Source organism: Pithys albifrons, chromosome 15 (assembly GCF_047495875.1).
Source record: "Pithys albifrons albifrons isolate INPA30051 chromosome 15, PitAlb_v1, whole genome shotgun sequence".
Taxonomy (NCBI): domain Eukaryota; kingdom Metazoa; phylum Chordata; class Aves; order Passeriformes; family Thamnophilidae; genus Pithys; species Pithys albifrons.
In genome coordinates, this window is record NC_092472.1 from 19,771,207 (window position 1) to 19,796,723 (window position 25,517).

At 38.2% G+C, this 25,517-nt stretch overlaps 1 long non-coding RNA gene across 5 annotated transcripts; it reads right to left on the reverse strand.

Annotated features, from left to right (window-relative positions):
* Nucleotides 1-3,545: 3,545 nt before the first annotated feature.
* On the reverse strand, nt 3,546-25,387 carry LOC139678911 (uncharacterized). Of its 5 annotated transcripts, none has more exons than XR_011699116.1 (8): nt 25,208-25,387; nt 24,628-24,718; nt 24,062-24,118; nt 21,531-21,604; nt 16,333-16,413; nt 14,625-14,725; nt 13,594-13,724; nt 3,546-5,161 (listed from the first exon to the last, which is right to left on the reverse strand). It is a non-coding gene; the product is annotated as an uncharacterized lncRNA (long non-coding RNA). The 5 variants fall into 5 exon arrangements; XR_011699115.1 differs by lacking the exon at nt 3,546-5,161 and adding an exon at nt 10,713-11,027; XR_011699117.1 differs by lacking the exon at nt 3,546-5,161 and adding an exon at nt 10,713-11,027 and having other exon boundaries at nt 13,594-13,743.
* Nucleotides 25,388-25,517: the final 130 nt, after the last annotated feature.

Here is a 25,517-nt window from a genome sequence, read left to right on the forward strand (position 1 = left end):
TGAGAAAACATCTTAAAGTAAAAGCTACAAGCTGCCAAAAAGCTGGAAGTGTTTATGCCCCTGCATCATAGCCTCTAAACATAATTGCTTTAGTAAGTTTTTCACTGGAGTAAAATAAATCCAATTTTGCTTTTACCTTAAAGGCTGGCTTGAATTAAATGTTACAGCAGTTTAACTGTCATTCTGTGCTCTGGAGAGCAATCTCAAACAGAGGTACCAGCTCACCTTCTCGGGATACCAGACATCAACCGCACACTGAGGATCTCATACAGTCCCACAGGAAGTGACTTTGACTCTTTTAGGAACTGCAGACACAAAAGGTGTCTTTGGAATACACATCACTCCCTGGAAAGATTCTTTTGGGTCTGTAGCACGACATTACCAAGTTGGCCCTGTACCTCTGGAGACCCCTCAAATTTTTCCAATTCCCTCTCAATTATTCCATCGTGAGATCATCCCATTGGCTCATTCTCAACTACTACTGGCATTACACTAAAATATCCCTTGTGTCTGACATGGCAGATACACCTTTCCAGACCCTTTTACCACCAGCATGTAACAGAGAAAAGAAGAAAGGCCTCATTTACACTGCAGATTGAGGCAAAACTAAGACTGCACTTCCACATCCATCCCACTGGCTGGGCAAGTTTTCTATCACCAGATCGTGCTTTCTCTGTAACATCTGGATTATAATCTTCATCCAAGGGAATCTTTCTCCGGTTTGGTAATACATCATTCTTAGTCTGAATTGCATCTTTATTTTAATTTGCATCCAAGGATTTTGGTTAATTTCATCATTCTACCCAGTTACCTTATTTTTCAAGCAAGCAGTGTTCTTTATTCCATAAAACCCCATTGAATTTGGTGGCTCTTCATGCCCATGGTTTAGGTCCTTTAACTTCACTGGCTGGTTTGAGACACCCTTTGCTTAACTTTCACACCTCACTAGTCACATTTTCATTTCTCTTTCAGCAAATCTAAATGCAGAAGAGCAAAGCACAAATGAGAACTATTTGTATTCAACTGGCTTCAGCAGAAGTTCTGTGTATTTTCCATGTGAGTTCTTCCCTAATCTCTATCAAACTGTATGCAGGAAAAATAGCAGATAGTAATGTGCCTTTTGCATGTAATAAAATATATGAAGGCTGAAATGTCTTTGGAGAATCAGGAATCCAAGATACAAAAAGCCTTTCTAGAATAAAAACATTCCGTGAGAATAGTATTTATAGAGTTCCCATGTGAAGCATACTATTAAGGAAAAGTTTCCTAACAAACAGGGAGTTGCCAAGGAAAGAGTCTGTGAATGATCTTTCCATATTTTTATAACCTAACTAATAATTTAAATTTCCCTACAAGACCATAAACACTCTACTTGCTTAAAAGTGCACATTAAGACCTCCAAACCCCATTTGTTTGCATTTAGCCAAGGGTACTTTCTAATGACTTCCCTTCAATAGGTTGAATTGCTCAAGGCAGGAGGTGGTTGCAGAGGAGTAAACTAAACTATCTGGACACTAACTGGATGCCAGCAAGGAAGAAATTAATGGATGTTCCAGGTAAAAAGCCCATATATTATGAATTTAAGCAATTAATCTTTGAGTGTTTATATTCCTGTAATTTTCTTTTATTTAAATTATACTCAATAGATTTTCCAAATAATATTTTATATTAACTCCCAGGAGGCTACACTTACACACACTGTAAGTTGTTTGCAGTTTTGTTTGTTTCTTTGCCTGTTTTTATCAAGGTAAATATGAATCTAAGAGGGATTTAAGACTCCTGCAGTAGACATAGTGAAGTATTACTTTCAAGTGTCTGCAACAGGTTTGAGCTTTTTCATTCTTAAATTTGCATCAGCTCTATTTTACTACATTATCAATGTAATTTCCATAACTAACAAAGATTTTTCTATTCCTCTTTACAGACTAGTGAGCTTCACACATTAGGACCAACTGTACACCATTTTTTACATTTACTTCAGTCCAGAGCAAATGAGGATTTCACACCTTACAGGATACAGCTATGGATCTTACTGGAATGCTAATCAGCTATATTTTTTTCCATAGCTTTAAATTTCCATACTAGAACTTTTTCTAAATTCGCACAGTATAACTCATAACTAGTTGTTTCACTGGGAAGTCTTGTGAAAATTTTAAGAGTCAATCTAAATAAAAAATACTCAAAGCTACAACACTGTGTTTTCAAACATTTTTAAAAGGCTCTAATCACTACTGTGAAAGATTTGACATTACAAATTAATGGCAGCTTATTGGCAAACTTAAAAAAACCCCCATAATAATGTCCAGGTGTCCATGTATCCTGATTTCCAGCTGAAAATTTGGATTAATTTAAAATCAGTTATTCAGATTGAAATATGGAGAAAAAGAGCTATTTTTTTTCTAAAGCTTCATCATGAACATAACATTTCCATAAAAAGATCAGATTTCATAAACCATGCAGTTTTCCACCCCCTAGTGAGTTTGGCAGCAGTTTAGGAGACGATTTTTGGCTTTACTTTAACTGCATGATTGCAATTGAATTATTTCAACACCTGAGCTAGAAACAATATAATGAATGAAGATCAGCTTTATTTTTTAAATCTTTTCAACAGAAAAGCAGACGATAGTGTGAGAACTTTTCATGTACAGGGCAAATAAAGCAACCCAAGCCTTGCCTATTAAATTATTTATTTTGAATTATTTGCCCTCACTAGCTCTAAACACTTGTAAGCCAGAAAAGGACTCAGTCATGGCTTGATAGAAGAAAAAAAAATGCTGCACATGGTAGGCCAAAAGTCAAGCAATAAAATAATAAAAACTGTGAGACAACAGCCCAACCCCCTGTTTCGATTCCAGAATCTTGAAAAGGCCTCAAAAAATGGTGCTATTGATAAAATTTAAGTTAAATTAAACCAGAGAACTATGGTTCTATAACTCGCAGTAAGAAATCAACAGCTATTGCAGCAACTGCCAAGTCCATGACAAGCTCTGCACCTTTGAGAACACTGGGATAAAGCTGCAGAGAAGAAATACATACCTGGCCAACTTATTCCTGCTCATTTTTTGGTTCCAGAATCTTTCTGAGTTCTCAAAACTAAACATTTAAGTCACTCCCCTGTCTCTGGCCTCCACACACCTTAATACAAACAGTACTTACCTGGCATATTAGATTCATACTTGATATTCAAGATTTATGTTTCTGCCCTATTAACTCCAAGCTTTTGGTCTTCAAACGATTTTTCACAAGACTTTTAATCTGTTCTTCAAGGCACACTTTAAATGGGTGAATAAAATGCAGATCCAGATGGGGCTGTAGAGTTCTTAAAACACCATTACTCACAGCAGCATGACAAAGCCTCATCTAGCCAAAAGAACAACGGCAATATTTGGATTTATTGCCCTACATGCGTATTGTTGTGGTACATGGATAGTTCAGGCTTAGAACCTTTTTCTGTGTTAACATCATTCCATAACAGTCCCCCTTTTCTATTTTTTTTGTGATGTTATGTAACACTATAGAAAAAACCCTTACAATAAATATTTACTTAAGCATTACTATTTATTATAATTTAGGAGAAATAATGATAGTTTCACATAGGTTTATTCTGACTCCTACACCAAATATGAGAACTTCGAAAAAGTTTAAAATTACAGACCCTAACCTTTATGACCTTCAACAACAGTAGCAGAAAACATTAGAAGAAACTTCTAGCTGAAATGTAGTCACATCCTAACATGTTTTCTCCAATCCAAATAGGTACTTAAATATTTCATTAAAAGTTAATACCACTGACATTGCCTTAATTATTCTGTAGCTATTCTGCTGTTGTTACAAAAATCCTGAATAGTTCCCTTGGAGGACAAATAGGTCCATAACTCTAGAATAAAATTTTAGGAAAATAATTAGGGATTTAGAGATACTGATAAGGGAGTATTATTTTTTTGTTGCCAAGAAAACCCACTTGATAGAGACCTGGGTTTAAAGAAATGTCACACTATTTACTTCTGAATCTCTACAGGGGAGGAGAATGAGAGATTTACCTCTTAATTCTTTCCTATTCAAGGTGACACCCAAAGGCCTCAGAGAAAATTCCTCCACCTCTAATTTGAGATGAAAGGAAATCATTCACATACCAAAACAACCTGGTATGTATAATTCAGAATGGTTTAAATTCAAAACCTAAAAACCCTCTAATTTAAGTTATTTGGTTTGGGTAGTTTTTATGTGACTAGACTTTATACCCTTCAGTACAAAGTAAATGTTTCAGATACAGAGGTTACCTTGAGATTGGAAGAATGGAATGGTGATTTTTCCTACTATTTTATAATTTGTTCAAGCACAATCTTTATGGTACAACTGAAACGGTCATCTTAGACCTCCCCCTTTTCTGCCACAGGCAATTCTCACAGAGAGAGATACAATCAGAAAATAAAAATAAACATGCTAGAGAAAGGGTTGTTTATCCAATTGATTTTCTATTTAATCCCATAAAATGCCTCCTTTCCACCATCAGAAGCCTCTCAAAAGAATCTCAAAGTGGTATTATCTAGTCTGAGGATACTTTGGCCTAGAGCAGCACTAACTCCAAAGGTTAAAATTTGAGGAACTATCAGTAATGCTGCTGCCCATCACAGCTGAAAGATTTAAAAATCAAAGATCCACAAATCAGGGATGCAACAAATGGGCTGGAAGGAGACAAGGGGAGAAGAAGAAACACTTGTAAATTTTAATGAGTAAAATTAGCTGCAAGAGCTTAATTAAGTGACAGGAAACTGTGTCATGATTATGTCTTGACTGCAAATAAAAGCCTTCACAGAATAGATTATCTAACACTCTCCAGGCTCACATTTAGGGTATTAAAAAACTTTCAAACATCTCAGGACAGCCCTAGCATTTGGAAAGCAGTCCAGACGTCTTCCAAGCTCTTCTCTTCCTACTCCATGCACAGTTTTGTAAAGAGAAGTGTGATATGTATTAGATCCCAGGAGTTTGCAAACCAGGGAAGTTGTATTTGCAACAGCGTTTCTTCTCTGATTTCAGTGAAGATAAACAGCAAGTTTAAGAGCCTTTTAAGGCAGAGTTTGAAGAGCATGATGGGGCTGACTCCAGTGTGTGAGCAATCCATGCCATGGCCACCAATCATCAAGGCACAACAAATGCTCTGTAAGGCAGACAGTGGACACAGGAATTCAGGGAAAAACAAAAAGCGGAAGAGTTAGTTATAAAACTTCCTTTCCTGATAGTAACAGTATTATATATGCAAGTATAATGAACTATTACCTACAAGAGCTCTTGTATTAGATTTGAACTGAAGTGTGTTAAATGCGTATCTTGCTGCACAGGTATTAACTTTTACTTTACAAATTAAAAAAAAATCATTAAAGAATAAGTGTTTAGCTGGTCTGTCTTTATCTAATAGTCAGTAGTGCAATGGCATGAAAATGCACTCACAAGCTGCTGGTATTACTGGCACATACCCACACACCACATGAACTTGCTTTAGGAAAAATGGGTTGGAATTTTACCCAGAAGATGAGAAGGATCAGATTCAGTGGCAATCAAAGCCTTCAGGGATTTGAGATGAGGGAAATTGCAAAGCTCTCCCAAGTGGAAATGTACTGACAACAACTTTTCCAACTCCATGCAAATGAAATCTAAAATACATAGGCTTTTGACATCTAAGCTTTCAAAGGTCAGATCCAAAATTAATCCTGAAGCAGTGAGAGAGTAAGGAAAAGGGGGAAAAATCACTTCCATTTCTCCTGCTATGCAGCCCAAATGTTCCCATGAGTAGAAAATCACAGATGGCCATTTAGTAACTGCTGCACTTATGAGCAGCTCATGATTGATCCTCTTCTTCTACTTTTACAGTATGTAAGATGTATTTTTTCAAGTGTGATGCATATGAACACTTCATATTGTAAGTAACATATTAAAAATCTGTATGAACAGAAGTCTAAATATTATGGTTTTTTTCAGTCTCTCTCACTATTTTTCTTACCCTATTTTGTTTCCTTAAGATCTCTCTGTTATTTCTGGAAATACTGAACCAAGCTAAAAATGCTGAATACCTGCCCATTAAGAATTCCTGTAACTCCTCTATGCTGTTACCCTTCCATCAGTTCTCTGGATTTGCTAAGTCCATAGGATGTCAGGCAGTTTTCCTCACAATTTCTCATTATCATAAAAAAGGATCATCCCTCCCTGGAACTACAGAATAGTCTCTTTCCCTTCAGTTTTTCCTGCTTCCCAACAGGTAAAATATTCATTTATTTTCCTGACTGACTGACAGACACCAATACAGTAGGTAATAGAGCTGACTTGACTGGGAAACTTCACATGTCTTAACTTCAGGAGAACTTCACAAGATTTTCTAACTTAAAAACACTTAGGTAATTTATTTGTGGGCTGTAAAAAGAAGTTGAATTTGGAGGAAGAAACAATACCTTCCTGGTATAATAGATAGTTAATATGCAGTTATTTACTCTAAATTGATATATCCAAAATGTTCAACACAACCAGCAGCTGAGGTGTGATTCCCAAGATGAAAAAACACAGGAATATTGAGATCACTGAAAAAATATGAAGGGAATGCAATGAAGGGAACTATGAAGAACTCCAAGCCAACAAGCACACGGCTTGAACTCATTGTACTTAAAAAGAACATCAGTGAGAGCTTGACAATTCTATTGATTAAAAATCCTAAACTAAATGTTGCATACAAATGTGTCTGGAAATGATGTGGATCTCTGCAAGTCTGTCAGATTCCTGCCAGCACCAGGGATGAAAATGTCTTATCCAATATGGTTTCAACAAGAAATGAAAAGACACCCATTGCAGAGTAAGAGAGGGCTGACTAACCTACAATTAGTTCACTTGGGGATATTTTTTCTCCTGAGGGCAATTCCTGGTAAATATGTGTTCAACAGTATTCCCTACAAAACCAGGTTTTATTTATATTCAGATTTGGATGTGGATGAGCCTCTCAGGCAACAGAGAATGCCAAGTGAACGGCAGCAGCCAGTTCTGAGCTATTACTTTTCCAGCATCACATGAAAATTGGTGACTTTGTTAGAATAGTCTTCTTTAAAGATTTCTATTTGCTGGAAAAAATCTGCAACATGAAGATTACAGCTCTAAGTTTGTTTAGCTATCTGCAGATTCTACGTGATCTGGATAGACAGGTTGTGCGTTCTGTCTTCCCAGGTCAGCTGTTCACCCATGGCATATGTGGGAGGGACACTGAATGTTGGTTCAGATGTGAACAGTAGAGTATAAGCAGATTTTGGTTTTTAAAAAAAACCATTTATTTATGAGCCTTGACAGTGGCAGTGTAGTTTTCGAAATTTTAATGATTTCAGTAAGAACTAACCATCAGTTTACAAAACAGATGGCCATATTAATGCCCACCAAATTTAAAAATATCCCAAAAGAATTTAAAACACACAGCAAGACTTCTGTAATTAATCCAGAAAGTAAAGATTGTACTCTGGGTGATAATTAAGAGCTTCACTTTGAGTTAGCTGAGAAAGACAGAAGAAAAAGAGAGAGAGAGAGAGAGAGAGAGAGAGAGAGAGAGAGAGAGAAGAAAATGTAACTTGGTTACTTCCTTTTTCCCTCCTTTTAATAGCATGAAGAGTCTCAAAAGAAACCTGTGGAGTTCTTTTTAACTTCTTACCCTGCTAAGTATTTATAATTATTAATGAGCTTTATAAATCCTCACCATTACTTTCTACTGTGACTTTTGTGGGCATTAAGCAGAGATTTAGGTCTATCATAGACTTAGTAACCCTATCAGAAACTGCTTTACAAATGTAAAGGTAATTACAATGAATGTTTCCTCCAAAATACAAAAGGAAAAATTATTCCTGGATTATTATATCGCCTTACAAGTATCCATTCCTAATTCATACAGAATATATTATATCAGTATTTGGCTCATTGCTTTTATTCAATTGCAAATTGAATATTAAATATAAATAGCATGCTGTTTCTCCTTTTCATACTACTAAATGGCTTCTATAATAAATACTTTCTTCAAAATATTCTTGTAAGATAAAAATTGCTCCTCTTCTCTGCTTAATTAATATCTAAGCATGTGATGGAAAAGATACTGCCAGCTCTATGGTGGCCCATCAATCTTTCAATGACTTCACTGAAGTCAAAGGAAAAATCCACTGTTCTTATGATCAACTTAGACTTTTGGATCAAACTTAGGAAGCAACTTGAAGGTTTAAACATTATCATTATGCTACATTAGTTTCATTGGTTTTTAATGTAACGAAAAGGAAATAGATCCAAGTAGGTCACAAAGAAGAAAAAACCAATCAACCAAACAGCAAGTAATCTCAGAACAGAAAAAAAGCAGAAAGAAGTGGCCTTGTTGGAAATGCTGTCTGCAATAATTCAGAGGAGTAACACTGTGCCCCACTCAGTCAGTGTTGGTCCTGTGGGCAGAGTGGGCACAGGGCACCTCCAAGGGGGACTCCTGTGCCACTCACGGAGCAAAGACCAGCTGCAGGAGGTGAGAGCATCCCACTCAGGCAGAGCTGCAGCACTTCCCAGACTCTCTAGTAAACTCTGAAAGCTTCTGACTCGTTTGAACAATTCTGTAGGAGATGGTTCTTAATGTAGTTTCGATACAGACTTTTGAAACTACAGACTTCAGTTAAGCACCTTATCTACATCTTCTGTCAGACTTTAACCCAAGGTTTATTTTACCAGATTCTGGGTAAACAGTCATTCTCAGCTGGATCGAAGGCCATTGAATTTAACATAAGATACATGTATCTTTACTGAAAGAATTACAACCGTAAAATTAAGAGTGTAAAATAAAAAGATTTTTTCAACAACTGGAAACTGCGCAGGAAAATGTTCCAGGTAGACAACATGATTTTGTGGGGTTTTGGCTTTGAATGATGCAGAGTATAAGTAAAACCAAAACACTTTTAAGAGTTTTTGCAATGTATTAAACTTGAAAAAATCTTCATTTATATCTTACATGCACAGGCTACAAGAATTCCTAACAACATACTGCCAGAGCACTTAAGACACGGCATTATTTAGAGCTGAGCTGATATGAAAACAGGACCCAGAAGGACTCAAGAAGTGTCTACAACCTCCTGAGACTGCATAAGAAAATGGATGGAAGAGGATGGAGATTTCCTCCTGTAGTGTGCTTTGGAATCTGAGACAAGTATTTAAAACCTGTCTGTGTAGGTGGATGCAACATTTACTGTAGTTGTCACAGACAAAATGAGTGCTATCAGATGATAAAACATACACGGGGTAACATTCTTTGATCTGTGAAGGATTATATGAATGATACTAGAAAAATGAATTTATCTACTGCTTCAATATGAGAAGATACTGATAGCACATGATCCTATTTTATACTTACAAATTCCTTTTTCCCTTTAAAAAATCTCATAGTACACATCCAGTCTCTAAAATCATGTTTTTCTAAATTCCAAAATTAAAGTTTTTGTTATTACTATACATGCATGTGGCAGGGGGGGGAAATCTACCTAAATTCAAACATTTCTTCAAATTCTGAATTCTATGGTACAATTTACTTTCCACCTATTTCTACATTCTTCTAACCTTTTAGAATTTATCTATCAGAAAGATCTGGGTAAATATGCAACCATATGGGAGGCTATCTGAAAAATGAGTGACTTTCCATAAAACTTCATAAATCACAGATGTTTACTCAGTGTGAAGGCAATCATAAAAGATGAGACTGGAAGGTACTCCAAGAGGGTGTCTCATCCACCTTCCCACTGCAAAACTTGCTAACTCATTTTTTGCATCCCTCCAGGTTATTTCATAGAAGAATTAATTTTCACAAATACAAGTTTTCTTAATGCTGCTTTCCTTCCCCAAGTACCGAAACAGTTAAGGAAACAGTCAAACAGAACACTTTTTTGCTCCTACACGGATAGCTTTAAAAAATTGCTTCGTTTCTTTAAAGTTCTGCCTCCTCCCCCTTATGAGGAGCTGAAGATCAGAGAGGTTATGGCAAGCCAGTCTTACTGCAACAAGCAGAGGCCACATCTGGCAGTTGATTTAAACATTCCAATAATAAACCAGCATTTAACTCAGGCAATCGCACCTTGAAAGGTAAAGTACCAAATGCAACCTTGGCCATTCTCCCAAGACCTATTTTGGGGGAAAAAATCCTGAAGGAAGGAACAACTGATTGTTCCTGTAATAGAACTTCACAGATTTTTGCATGGCTGTGAAATATGCATCTCCCTGTCTGATACCTTTTAAAGCTCTTAGTAAGACTATAATGTGCTTTTATTCTTCTTGACTAATTCCTAATCTTCCTCTGAAAAGCAAAGATAATCAACTTCTTTTCTCAGCCAGCAACAGGAGACAGTACTCTTTAATCACAACATGTGTCCTCTCCTCCAGAGACTCTGAGCTGACCGTCTTAATTACTGGGGTCCACTGAAGTCAGTGAACTGTGACAATTTACATCAGCTGAGCATTGTTCTTTTATTTTACATTATAATACACCAGTAAACCAGGGCTCAGTTTGGCTGTGCTGACTGGACAAGTAATGAGAAGGAAAGATGAGCTGAAAGACCAACATCACTGCCTTGATGTACACGTTCTTGATTAATAAAGAGTAATGACATATTTACCAGGTAAACAGAGGAATATGTGAAAGCAAACAAAAAGAGAGAGGAGAGAGAATAGGAACTTTTTATTGATTACGCACAGTGAAATTCAGCTATTTGCAAAACTTTCAGCTAAGAATACACATTTATATATATTTAACTCCAGGATACTAATCCTCCAAAGTCCAGCAATATAATTAGTGCAGTATATAGTCCAAGCATGTGCTTCTAAGAATTGTGTAACTCCACTCTGTGGGCTTGAGACAGTCACCAAAAACAGCATAAGCAGACAATTACCCAAGACAGTGCAAGAACAGAGCTCCTTGTGATGATTATGCAGTAGGAATGATAACCAGGGGCAATCATAGGACAGACAGCACTGATCAGATCACTGCAGGCCTGCACAAAAGAAAAAAATCACTGCTGATTGAACAGCAGAAGCAGCACACAATGGAGATGATTAAACGGATGGTGGTAGACACGGGGCTGCAGGAATAGCAACTCACACATCAGAATCTCTGACTAACAGAAGCCGTGGAAGTAAAAATAGATGCTAAAGAGCAGCTGACAAGAAAGCAGAAAGGAAAGAGGAATTTGTTGGATAACTGGAGTGTGATCAGGACAGACTGAAATTAAAACATGAAAAAAACAAGAAAGGAGAAAAAGGGAAGTTACTCACTTATTTGGAATAGTCTCAAAGTATAACTAGATGATGTATGAAATATATAATTACACAACCAGAAGATCTGTGCAAAAAGAACGGATCCTACAGCTACTGACAATAGGATTACAACATGGAAAGGGTAACTTTGCAAAAACAGCTGATCAGACAGCTGGAACTTGGCAACAGGCAGCCATGCAGCTGTTTGTTTAGTAAGACAGTAACAACTCAGACTAGTACTACAGAAACTTAGTAAATTAGACATGTTACTGCAATGGAGAAAGCTACCACATTCATACATGATACTTGAGATCTAAATTTAGGAAATTATCCTTGCTGAAAGTCTAAGAACATGTTAGAGTCCACTGCAGACAGCTGACCCGTGAAAACACAGTGCAAAGAACTTTTGTGAACAAATGCTACAATTACCCAAGGCACAATACAAGGTAATAATGGAAATTTACAGTACCCAGACAACCTTTCAAAACAGAATAAATGCAGTACAACGTGGATTAATCTGTAAACTATGGTGGTGATGAAGTCCCACAGATGCACATAAGGAAGCAGGAAAAAGCAGTCAATACGAAGACTATAGCATATTTAATCAATAGAAAGCAATTGAAACACAGCTTGGAACAAAACAACCCTGATACGGCCAAAGTTAATGAAAAGGAAGGGGACTGGATAGCAGAATAGCAACAAATAGATTTGAAGAAAACAGAGTTCCACAGATTCAAAAAACCCCTTTGGTAAAGCACATATGACTGGAAAAAAAATACAGAGTGGCAGTTCCACAAAAAATATTAGTGGTGCAAGAATAAGCACAACCTACATTGGAAGATTCTCACCAGTGTCAAGCCAAAGCAAGAAGCACAGACGAAGTAGAAAGAGGTCAATTACACTAAACATACAGGAGGACTGTGTAAAAGAAAATTGACTGTGTCAAAGCATAAGACGGAAAGTAGCCAGAAAAGAATTGCAGACAACAGGAAATCACTGCAGATGTTAGGAGCAAGAGAACTATGTGGCAGTCTAGCACTAATCGGAGAAGAAAAGCTACCAGAGCACCACGACAGCTCACATGCTGCCCAATAATCTTGCTTTGAAATGTTAACTGCAAGCATGTGGTTAGAACAATTAACAATGCAGAAAATAATAAAATCTCAGTTTGGAATAAAGAAAAACAGATTAAAACAATTCAGCTACTCATACTGAGTGATGAATTCACTGAACTAGATGCAACAAATCAGGCATATTAAAACTCATTAGATAGCTGTGAGAAACTCAAAACCCAAAAATGTAAATCACTGTGTCTGTCCATTAAAAGGAAATACAGGAAACATAAACCAGTCAGCTTTTAAAGGATGACTGAGTTAATTAAATTTCCCCTCACCTCCAAACTGATCACAAATAACAAGACATCTGAAAAAAATTACGATTATGCCCAAGAGCTGGCATAGATTAGGCACAAATTATGTCAAACTAATTTTCTTCTCTGACAGGGCAACAGGTAATCTGGATGAAGCAAATATATTGTGTATATCAATTTTTGTATAGCTTTTGACCCAGTATAGCCTATTAGGTGAACCAGGGAAGCACAATTGTAACAAAAGTAATAAAGAATAGGTATAAAAGTAATTGGGATCACTGGGTTTACGAAATAGCAAATAATGGTTTACTACGAAATGCTAAAACACACTCAGCAGAGATACAGGGATCTATTTGATGGTCTGGTTCAATATTTTCATTATTAGCATAAATAAAGGAAAAGAAAGTACACAGCTATACATATACACAATAAATATGTGGAAAATTGTTGTCACAGTGGTTCCCGTCTACTCGGTGTTGGCAAGGCTTCGGCAAGACTGCCATCACCTCCATGAAGCAAATGAAGCTGTTGCTGTGCTTTAGCAAAGACATGGACAAACTGATGTAGATAATCAGAGACTTAGGAAACATAACAAAGGAAAGAGTAAAAGGGTAGGGAATTCTCCAGCTTCGTAACTACAATAAGTAAGTGAAAGGGCAACGAGCTTAAACTGTATGAATACATCAGTTTACAGGTTGAGAAAAAACTCTGGGAAGTAACGAAGGAACAGTGAAATTAAGTGAGTGGGGTAACCATGGCATAGTTATCACTACAGGGTTTTATAAACAGACATATATTTGTTAGGAAGTACCCAGCTGGTATTTATTTTGCCTTGAGGGTCTCCCAGATTTCTTTTTGCAAGATTCTGCCATCCAGAATAGTCACTAACTTAACAGATAAGGTACTCACACAACATAAAGGAGTTCTGCACTTACCTAGATAAGTAGCTATTTAACAAGCACTTCGGCCCCAGACTTGCATGCCAATCACCTGCATCTCACACAGACTCCTTTGCTCCTGAATTAGCATCTCACTGGGAATCTGGAGTGTTCTCTCACTCGTTTACCTGCAAGAAATTTCTGCCCCTGAAACACAGCACAACAGACTTTTCATTTGAACTGATGTGAATTTTATGCATATTCTTGTAGTTAATGACTTTGCCTACAGTAAAAACTGTTTAGGCTGTGATTTCTCCCCACTTGACTTTATGTGCAGAACTTGCAGCTTCCTGGATTCATTTGAATCTTTTGCAATGGGGCAAACATCTCAGTTGGTGTGTCCAAAATACAGTGAATTTTCTTGGATGTAACAGACTAACTTTCATACAGCTACACAGAGGTGGGACGAATGCCCAAACTAGAAAACTGCTTACCCACATTACTTTGCAAAATTAAGAGTGCCACAGTGTGGCCTCTAACATTTTTAGCTTACATTTCTGTTCTCATCCAACAGAGATGATAGCTTGACACCTTAAAGTTATTTTATGCATATTCTGATTGTATTAACTATTTTTAGCTGTCTTTTTTAACTGAAGTGTGTGAGTAAGCATATTTTGCCAAACTGCAAAGCTCAGCAATGCTTTTAAAGACATAAGCTCCTTTGAGGTTTAATGCAATCTTTTTTCAAGTACTACGATTTCAATCCAAACTCCAAAACATCACCATTTCACTTTGTGCTCTCAAGGCAACAAAAAGGATAAAAAAAAACCCAAACCCCTCATTACTTCAAACTTGACAGGTCTCCTCTATTATTAATGTGATGTAAAATCTCTCCCTCATTACCATATTCTGAACATACCTAGCAATGACATTCCACCCTTTAGCTAAGAGTACATGGCTTTGAATGGAAATAGCTGAGAGGCTTCCATCATTTTAAGTTCTCTGGGAACGACAGCACTGCAAGCTTTTTAAAGTTTGCTGCCTACAGGCCAGGCTAGAACCAGCCTTGTTCTTCAGAAATAGCTTACAAAGGCTGGGCTGGATTCTGCAGGTGGGTTTCCCACTCCAAAATGCTGTAACAGCACACGCTGCTTCTCCTCCCTGGTCCAACGGAAAGTCAGGAATATGCCTGTTGAAGAACAGCACATGGATTTATGAAGCAGAGCATGATTGCACTGGAGCGACGGGGAAAGGTAAATCCAGCACATAAAGTCACTGAAAATGTAATTGCTGCCTAGTGGGGGGTTGTAAGAATGATGAAAGGAACAGCTTGTGGCAGTGCCACATCAGCAGTATCAGGGAACCCCAAATGTGACTCCAACTAAAAAAGGTTCCATATCCTGCGCTATAGAATTTTACTGTAGTTATCTGACATGGGAAAACGATCAAGTAAACACAAAGAAAACTTGACTAATTCTTTAAAACCAGATTTTTTTAAGGACAATTTAGACAGATTCAAATATGAAAACAAATGTTATCTTGAGGTTCTCTCTTTAGTAATATAAGCCAGAAAATCAATGGGAAATCAAGAATGGTTCTGCAGTTCAGTGACACAGAACCAACTTCCTTGAAAATACTAAACACAGTAAAATTCTTTTCTTCTTCAGAACTATAAACATTGTTCAGATACTGCACGATGGTATTTTCATATTTTGTATTGTAATGAAAGCAATCATAAAAACTTGAGGCAGCTTTCAAAGTAATTCCTTACTGATTTACCTGACAAATACAGGATCATCTCTATATGCTATAAATAGCTGTGGCCAGCAGAAGGAATGCTATTTTACAATACATGTAACTCAAAGTAGCATCTGAATTAATTTGGTATCTGTTTCCACCACATATACGATAAGAATTTTAAATAATATATTTAGAGTTTTTATCTACATTTTGGTAACAGCAAATCACGTAATATAGAAGGCATGTAACACAAAGAAAATTAGAAACACTCAAGTTTACTTTCTCACAGCAAAAATTTGCCTCCCTAGGCAGTGATTACTTTCTAGTGGTTCCATTACATTCAGTCATAGGAGTTGATCACGATTTTTTAGATTACTCTTTTTAAAATACATTTCCCTTTAGCAGAAATACTTTTCTGTTATTTCTCTGGGTTCTTAAACATTTCATTGCTACGCAGTAAACTGTTCTTCCAACAGTACTTAATTTTATACAGAAAAGAATCTGAATAGATCCCAAGACACTAACACAAAGAGAAAGACTTCATTTGCTGTAATGACACACCTACGATCAGCATTTTACCATCTCATGGCTGTGAATTCCTTTAGATAAAAGCAGTAGAGCAACATTTTAAGGAAATGTGGGCACAAGAGTCTTCAATTTATGTCACTGTCTGCAAAATGCTTTAGAAAAACTCTTCATCTTCATGGGTATTTCTTTATGGCATTATTCTTTAACTGTCTCAGATGTAAAGATTAGAGAAGATTAATTAACTGGAAAACTTTTGCACTAGACACCTGATGTCTAGAAAATTAATATTTTTTCTTTGGAGGTCTGAGATCGGAGGAAAAGAGGTAATTTGAATTAGCTGTAAATAGTTCACATTAGTGGATACTTCATTTTCTTCATATTTTGCCCTAGATCTCATGAGGCAACAGTTGTAAACATGTCTGTGCTAATGAAAGGACGTCAGAATTCAGATTTAGGTTATGGTTAACCAGGAAAAAAAACACAACAGGAAGCATAATCATAAAGCAAAATCAGAAAGAAAAAACTTACTAAGAATTCAAAGCTTTTGCCTTCCCAACTCATCTCTTCTGTGATGTGCCTTAGGGTTACTTGCTATGATTGCTGGTGATACTACAAATGAAAAGGAGCAAAGTAATTAAATTCTGGCTCATCATGCTCTTCCTTCTCCCTTGCAGAGGAGAAGATAAATACAATATATCAATATAAGCTGATTTCAGACTAAATAAAAAGCAGCGTAATGCCAATTCTTTATCCACCTAAAGCAGAGCTTCTCAAGACATGAAAGTCATAAATTTGGGATTCAAATTTGTCATGATACAACTTCAATTCTAGTGATGACTGTAGAAGACAGATCAAAAACCTGAAAGAGCTTCTATTTAAAGAAAACTGAGTAAGCCACCACCAACCCCTAAAAATGGAAAAAAATAAACCTGCCCAGACACTAGTGCATTGTAAAGCAACACTCAGTTTCTTCTCCATTTCCCAGTGTTTACACTTAGCTGCTATGAGGGGACAAGGTAAGCGAACAATCAGAGAAACTTAAGATTGTTTTCATTCTTTCACTCTGGATTTTCCCCTTCCCAAACAGGGGTCCTGCAGCCCAGCACGTGCTGCTGCATTGAACTGACACCTCCTCAGTCAGCAGTGCCTGACACACCAAACACAGCACTGTGACACAAGGGTCACCCCGTGCCCGGAACAGCGAGGAGAGACTCGGCAGCACACAGGCTGGATGTGTCCTACAAACAGTTGTATGTTCCTCTGTTTGCTCCGGCAGGCCAGGAGGAACTGCCCTGGAACAGCCAGAGGCAGCGCAGGGAGGCTCTGGCCGGGCCTGGCGTGGCCCAGACACTCCTGCTAAGGGAGCCCAACATGGACCGACCGCACAGACACTGCTGAGGGAGCCCAACATGGACTGCACAGACACTGCTGAGGGAGCCCGACAAATTACAAATTAATTACAAAAACAACACAGTAGGGTTTTTTTAAGATAGATACTTTTTTAAGTCCATCTCTTATTCTGTAATCAGTGCTGATGAGACTCTTCGGGCTTCAGAGAGGCTTCATACCAGAGTGATCTCGGCAGTGGCTAAGGAGCTCCTGACTCGCAGTCAGGAACTCAGAATATTAATAAATCCCGAACAGAAATGGTGATGTCAGAGGGAGAGGAGGCAGGCTCCAAGAGCAGGGGCATACTTTGAGCATTTTTCAGGCTGTTCTTGAGTAAGTACAGACCTGCTGGAGTACCCACGGTTACATCCTGGCAGAGAACACATCTGAGGCTGCACCCCTCACATGGGTCTTACCAGGTTCTGTTACTTGGGAAGTTACGAAGTTTCTTCACTGGAACACCTTAGCACAGATTAGACAGAAGCAGAAATAGAGTCCTTGCCTCTATATTCATATCCTACATTATTATGAAGAAAGATTAGTCTACTATTACTTTGCACAACAATTAGGGGTCCCTCTGGAGTCACTCTGGGACACAGATATAACCAGAGACAAGCCACAGTCTCTTCTAGACCATTACAGGTTTGGTATGTTCTACAGACCTTTAAAGGGTTGAATTCTAGAGCAAAGATTAGTCTGCAAAGGAAATCAGCAAGTCTGGCTAACAGTAATTATGACTTTCAGTATTGTATTCTTGGGCTTGCATATCTTGAAGAGATGTTTTAATAGTTACTCTGCACACCAGTTCAAGGACAAAACAAAGCCAAACCCTTTAAGGGGAAGCCTGCGGTATCAGGCAAACCCAGATGTTCTACCACCTGCGGAAGACACAGCCATTGGACTTTACTGACAGAAAATTACTCGATTCCTTCATTTCACATTATTTGTGTACATCTGTTACGATTTCACCTATTTAGAAGTATATATTTCTATTATGTTGCGTTGTTATTCATGCATATATTAGACTGTGTCCTTATTAACAGGACAAAACCAATTTACTTTTATTCACCTGTCTCAGACTGTAGACTCAGAAAACATTTATCACTGTAGGCTACTCTTGTAATTGTCATTGTAATCACAGTCCAAACAAACTGCTTTTAATTTTTTTAGAGCTGAAATTTTGTGATGGAAGCTTTCATAATATACTGAAACCCCTCAAGAATTAACTACTGAAATTTCTCATTTTTTGGGGAGGGATCCTCTCACAAGAAATTCTATGTAGCAGCAACAGTAAGAACAAACTTCCAAGGTCTTAGATGACACCAAAATGCAAGAAGGATAAAAAAATGAATGACAACAGCTTTAAACAAATTCAATCACTTAAGCAATTGCTCCAACAGATGGCAAAGGCACTACTGAGCACACAATTGCAAAATAATTGCCGCTGAAACAAGCAACTAAGCGAAGAGAAGTCTACTAAATGGTACAATTATTCAGCACAGTAATTAGCAAAAAGATTCACGGGCTTAGTGGGGAAAAAGAAATCATTGAAGCTACTGGCACAATGGAAAGTGGTAAAACAAAGTATTCTTTGGTAGTATCAGGTACCAGACAGGTTACCCTACCAGAATGCCATACATGAGGTGCTCTCAAACTGGCCCTGGTCCACAAAATACACACATTTTTAAATAAACCTCTTCTCTCCCAGCCCAGATCTCAGCAGCACATGATTTTTGTGGGGAGCATGCAAACCACGAACCTTTATTTCCTTAGGCCAGGGCAACCACAAGGTAGATGCAGTTGCAACGTCAAACCAAGAATGTGCAGGCAGAAGGGGAAGAGTTAATATCACTCAACTTCATCTTGTGCCAACTCACCTTGTACACAGGACCACGCATGAAGCCCCAGGGTCAAGCTGGAAGCTGCCCGGGTGTTCTACTTATATTTAAGACTTTCCAAGAGTTCCCACACAAAACTTTTGCAGAGCCTTTACATTTTTGATACCTTGAAGTCACATAGAGAGTATAGGCAACATGCCTTTCCCAAGAAACGTTAATTTAGAGAGAAAATAAGCATTTTGACGAAAGGTTTTACAGAAGTAACAACCAACCAAGGAGAAATATTACACCAAAGCGCCCAGGAAACACTAACGCCATACAACGTAGTGAAATACCACCCGTCAGCTTTAAATTACCCACAAGGGGAAGAAATTAAGAGAAAAAAGAAGTAATGCAGAAAAAAAGAAAGAAAAATAATTACCACCAAGAGTCAGACGTCAGCAGGGGCCACGACAGCAAGGCTGAACAAAATCAGCTCCTCTGCGTCTGCATTTCTATGCTGCGGCCACTGTGGCCATCCCTGCCAGGCGGGACAACCAGTGAATTGACCACTCAGTGCCCTGTTAGCTGGAGCGAGAGGTGAGTCACCCAGTCAGAAGCTCCACGGGCCACAGCGGGCGGGCCCCTGTGATGGGCGGGCGCCTGCGGCAGGGCCTCCGAGCCGCGCACGCCCAGATGCCGCGTGTTCTCTGAGGCCGCTCTCCGAGGCCGCGTGTTCCCCGAGGCCGCTCTCCGAGGCCGCGTGTTCCCCGAGGCCGCTCTCCGAGGCCGCGTGTTCCCCGAGGCCACGTGCGCCCCACGTGCCCCCCGCGCTCCCCCCGATGGCGCAGGGCTCCCCACCCTCCCACACAGACACGAGTTGACTGGTCCGACACAGCAAGAATGTAGTCAGATAAGCATGAAGTTCCTCGCACCCCGACACATCGTCCACCCAAGCTCTCAGGAGTTTCAAGCGAGCGCACAAGAGCATTATTCTTTCTAACCATACCAGTATTACATTTTACCAAAGCTGCAGCCTGAGAGTCAATAGAACAACCGGCGTAACCCAAGATCCTTCATCCCAGAACAGACTATGGCCCAGCACATCTCCTTATAATGCTTAGAGATTCTGGGTATGACACCCATCTCACCTATGTTGATTTTAATTGATTTCAATGCCACTAACTCTTATTTAAACTTTCAGAGCTAAGGATCCTCTTGTATCATGTTTCAGCATTTGTGACCTTGAAAAAAAAAGACATTGATATTTGTCAAACCTCAGCTTAACTGATCCATTTGAATTTCAATTATGATGAAAATCCCTCAGAGGGGAAAGACATCAATAATCCATATAGCCATGTGTCCACAAAGCCTCCTAGAATAAATACACTCAGAGAACTCAGCCAGAGCTGTTTGCTCCTGAGTGACTTCTGTTTAGAATTCAAAACTCACAGTTAAGCTCCCTAATGCCAGAACACTTTTAGGTTCCTCCTTTTAATCAGCTTCTTGAAGCAGAAACAGAGCGTTAGAAAAAGTTATTATATCACATTGCTCTGTCTTTCCTGTGTGCTTTTCTGTCCTGAAAAACCTTCCATGACTGCCACTGCTACTTCCAATGCAACACCAAAAGAGCCCTGTGTACGTTTCCTCTGGCAGTACAGCTCTCCACCAAAGGTCAGGCCAGACTGAAAGCTCTGCAACAGAGATTCAGAATCACTTCGTTCAGTTATAGTGAATATTGGAAATACATTGAAATGTATTTCTGCAACATTCCATTAATATATCTGATATGGTTGAGTAAATCAAGCAATATATAGAAAAAAATTAAACTGCCATTAAAAAATACATTTTTTTTTCAAAATTAAAACATGAACACTAACTACAAATCTAGGTAAAGAACTGGTTTTCACCAATTTGCTCTGTGTGAAAGACTCCTAGACTCTGATTTATACTGTCAAAATGACAGAGATGATTTATTTAAATCAAAAATCTTAAGAAAAATGAGTGTATTTTGCCCGGATAATTCAGATACAAAATGTAAAAAATCAGTATTTCAAAGTTGAGAACTTTAATTTAACATTTAATATTTGAAATATATTTTAGCCGTGAATAAATGGAGAATTTCTGAAGAGTGGGACCATGAAATGTTTCTTCCTTCCCAAAATATAAACTTTCTAATTTTTAATAGAAAAAAAAACCATCCTGATTTCAACAAAAAAAATTTGCATGCAGACTGCCATTCTTCCCTGTGGACTCTCCTCAACCCTAGATTTGCCACAACTGCCTTCAGAGAATAAATGTAATTGGAAGTTCTGCTGCTTTACAGACTTAGAATAGACCTGGCACAACTATGCATGAAAGCTTCAGGGCTTTGTTTTCAGAGGTGACACATGCTTATCTGTAGGGCATTGTAAAACCAAGTTAAAATAATACTTTCACAAAACAGAACAACTCAGAAACTTATAAAATTTTCACTGCTATGTTTGTTGATATAATTATTGTAAGATATTACATACTTACAGCATGTAGAAATGAGCATTTTCATATCTTTAAGTGGAAGAAGACAAATAATCCATCACACCACACAGCAAACACTGCATTCAGAAAAATGTTCAACAAGGTGTTTAATAAGGCAATAAATTACAAAAGCCTGAATTATTTGTTTTGTTTGTGACCTTTTAAGCATCACTTGTTCATTACCACACTATGTTCCAAGCAAATACCAACTGCTCCAAGGCTTTTAAAACATTAAATGTATTATTAAACATTCCAGTGTTAGGGAATTGACAAAACCAAATGGTTTTATTTGAAAAGCAGACTATAGCAATAAAAAGTGCTATAAAATTCAAATTTGGGGAAGAGTTGGATGCATGAGTAGTTTAGCAAACTTGCTTAAAGAAATTACTGCATGTTTACATTCTCAAAAATTCCATGCTCTCTACTGGGCCCTAATGCCACAGTATTTGCTTTCATGTTTCCATCTGACACTGTTACGACTTTTTTTTCACTTCTCACACTTTTTCAAATTATCACTGTATTTGACCTGACAGTTAAGATCCCAGAGGAAGTTTCCAAAAACGTGGACAGAACTTTAGGAACAGTCTGCATACAATGTCACTCATGGCAGCCTTCCTGATTTAGGTTCTCAATTGAATCCTCAGTGCCTCTGTTTAATTTAACCAGTCCTGAAACCAACAAAAGCCTGAAGTCAGCTCCTAAAGAGCTACTGATTACAATATTACTACTAATTTAAACCAAGACAAACAGAACACAGACTAGGATCAGACTGTGGGAAAAGATAATCTTTATAATAATATAGCTCTTGCCCACCAACTAAGTATCATTATTATTCTTTTGGTTTTCATTTCTTCCTACTGGTAACAAGTCCCCCGGAAGGAAGACTCACAGCACTTCATTGTGTACTAAACATTTAGATAGCCTGGCTCCCTTTATTCTAAGCAGATGATTAATTTGCTTCTAAGATAGTCACTCAGCAGCCACATCTACATCAAGAGTCTTTCATATGCTCATGAATTAGTTGTTACTCACACACCTTGCTGCAAGAATGAAAAGGCAACTGCCAGCACAATGGGGTTAGATCCAGAGTGAGAAGTCACAAAGCACACTTCCTAAGAACTGGAAAATTACCCTATAGCAGTTGAGGATCAATTTAAATTTAACAGTTTTATTTATAAAATTTGATTACACCAGTACCATGGGGTTTATATGCTATTCCCCAGTCTTGAATCCACTGAAAAATATTCCTTAAGCTCAAATACAAGCTTCAAATCACTGAGCCATGAAAACAGGCAATATTTGTAATATGAGATAAAACCAAATTGCCTTTAAAAATCCCACAGCATTTCCCACAGAAATGAAACTGCTAGCTCTAATGTCCTGACCAAAATCCAGTTTGACTAATTATGGTCTCTTACCTGAATTTCCCTTATTCATTTTCACTACCTGTTCTAAAACACTGTGAAGAGTTAAATAAATTCTTATCCTGGCCCTAGACAACTCATTTAAAGCTTTCTGATTTGTCCAAGTTTCATGAGGGAAAAAAACCCCCTATATATATACATACATATCTTTTCACATCTCTCTATATATGCATGTGTGTGTTTTGCTGATCTCAAAGCAGTCACCTACAATGTTTCTTGGGTTCCACAGGCTTCCTTAAAATTTATGCCTGGTACCCTTCTGAAAGAAAGAGGAAGGGGACTTCCCATCAGATCCATCAGCCAGATTGTCCCAGAGGCAGCAAATTCCGACTGGCAGTCTCGGGCTCCAAGGCCCTCCGAGGAGACCAGCATCCAGCAGCCTGCTTCGGAAAAAGGAGTCCCAAGTCAGGAGACAGACAGTTTTTGCAACAAGTGGAGGACTTGAGATCTGGGAAACAACTTCAGTAAAGGTGAAATGGTATTGCATGCTTGGGAACTTAGTGTTCACTAACCTGGTTGAGTGCTTAAGAAACATTTTCCATTCAAAATTGTGTTTAAAAGGGATCGTAGGGCTGCCAGGGCAGCAATCTTCTACACTTCCTAGTGAACAAGGTATTTGGAAAAAGTTGGATTTTCTCCCCTCATTCCCACCAACCCCCTCCATGTCTACACATGGGAACAGACAGACACAGATTCAACCCTGCTGATTAGATAGCCTACTTTTTGACAAATTCTAGTCAGTAATCAGCACAATCAGGATTTGGTCTCATTAGGCTGCTGCATGTCATCCCAAAGCTGTCTGCTAATTAATTGTGCATGTCAGACAAGGTGAGGTTTCTAAAGAAAACACTACTTTCTATTAAATCAGTTGATGCAATTTAAAAACGTTCATGCTTCTAAGAATACAAACCCATCGAGTTCATTCATTCTCAAATACAGACTGTAATGTAGCTTAAACTGGAATCTCTGGGATAAAAGTGGTGTAAGAGCTGGGTCAATTTTGCTTTTCCATTGGGGCCGTGACCCAAATTGCTCATTCAAAAATACTGCTATATCCCTAGAGGGTACCCTTATTGCCTACAGGTGTTGCAGGCTTTGAGACAGTATTACCTCTCCAGAACACACGTGGTGGCACCCAAGAGCTGAGCTGTACACTACAGCCTGCATCTAGAAAACAAAATCAGTGAGCATTACTCTGGCCATACTTAGCTGGAGAGGCAGCTGTTAAATTTGTAGAGAAAATCCCGATTAGAAACTTTTGCCTGCAAGAAAATCATGACTCCATGACAGACAATCTGATATTCATTATGCACACACACATGCACAGGCATCTTGTTTTAACCTAAACAGCACCTTGTCCATGAATGTGTATATATCACACATATGCATTTTACTCTTATTACCTTTAAAGTCATGCCCTAAAATTCCATGAAAAACTGAATTAAGTCTTGATAAAGCCCAGCTTATTTTAGCAATGCTGCAGCAAGAAAAAAAGATTCTAGACTTTCACAATATGTAGGATTTGACAATAAATCTTACAGGAAGATTAAAATAAACTACAATGAAGAGTATAAATAACATGGCCTAATCAGCTCCAAAGGTTATCATTGTATATCCACTTAATTAGGTAGAGATAGAACTACATTACTCATTGGTTAATTTAGTCACTGGTATACCTCTGATTTATCTAACTCCTAATGATGTAAGATTTCTGCTCATAATGAGGTGCAGTTTTTCCCCAAAATTTCAAGTCTTCAATCAAAGCACCTGGAGAAATGAAGAAAACTCATCAGAGACAGCTTTGAAATAATCTGTGCAAAGACAATTTGTTAGAAACGATTCTGCTTTGAACCTTGGTAATTTGCAAACTTGCTTATGGTTGGCAAGTCCTGATGGAGTCATGAAAGAAACCCCACAAAAACAAGAAATCAAAAAAAGTACAAGCAACAAGGAACAGACTGACCTAGAATTAAATGATGGATTGGCCACTGAAGCATTTTAAGAGCCAGATATAATACCAACTTTTAGGTTTCTTTTCCCCACTCTTCAAGGCCTGTAATTTTTCTTCATTAAGTAGTGAAGCACAGGAATAGACTAATTTCTGTTTCTTGATATACCCTTTTTTCCTCTTAGTTACTCTCAGGAAGAACTGCATGTGACATATAGAATCAACATGTGCAGCAAAATCACTCCTTCTCCAAAGTATTCATGCCAGAAAGAAATGGTCTGAGCAAAAGTACTGCAATTCATACACACGTTTTTCTAAATGGAGAAGCTGTCACTTCAGTCCAAAACATCGCTGCAGAATACTAAGTTTAGAGTAAATATATGGGAACTTTCACCTTCTTCCCCTTTTTAAAAGAACATTCCCAACCTTAAAACCATTAAATCTTAAATCTTGTTTTGACGAGGGCAGAAATTAGAACGCGCGGAATACGGAGCGCGATCGCTACTGCGCACGCGCGGAGTACAGGGCGCCGTCGCTACTGCGCACGCGCGGAGTACAGGGCGCCGTCGCTACTGCGCACGCGCGGAGTACAGGGCGCCGTCGCTACTGCGCACGCGC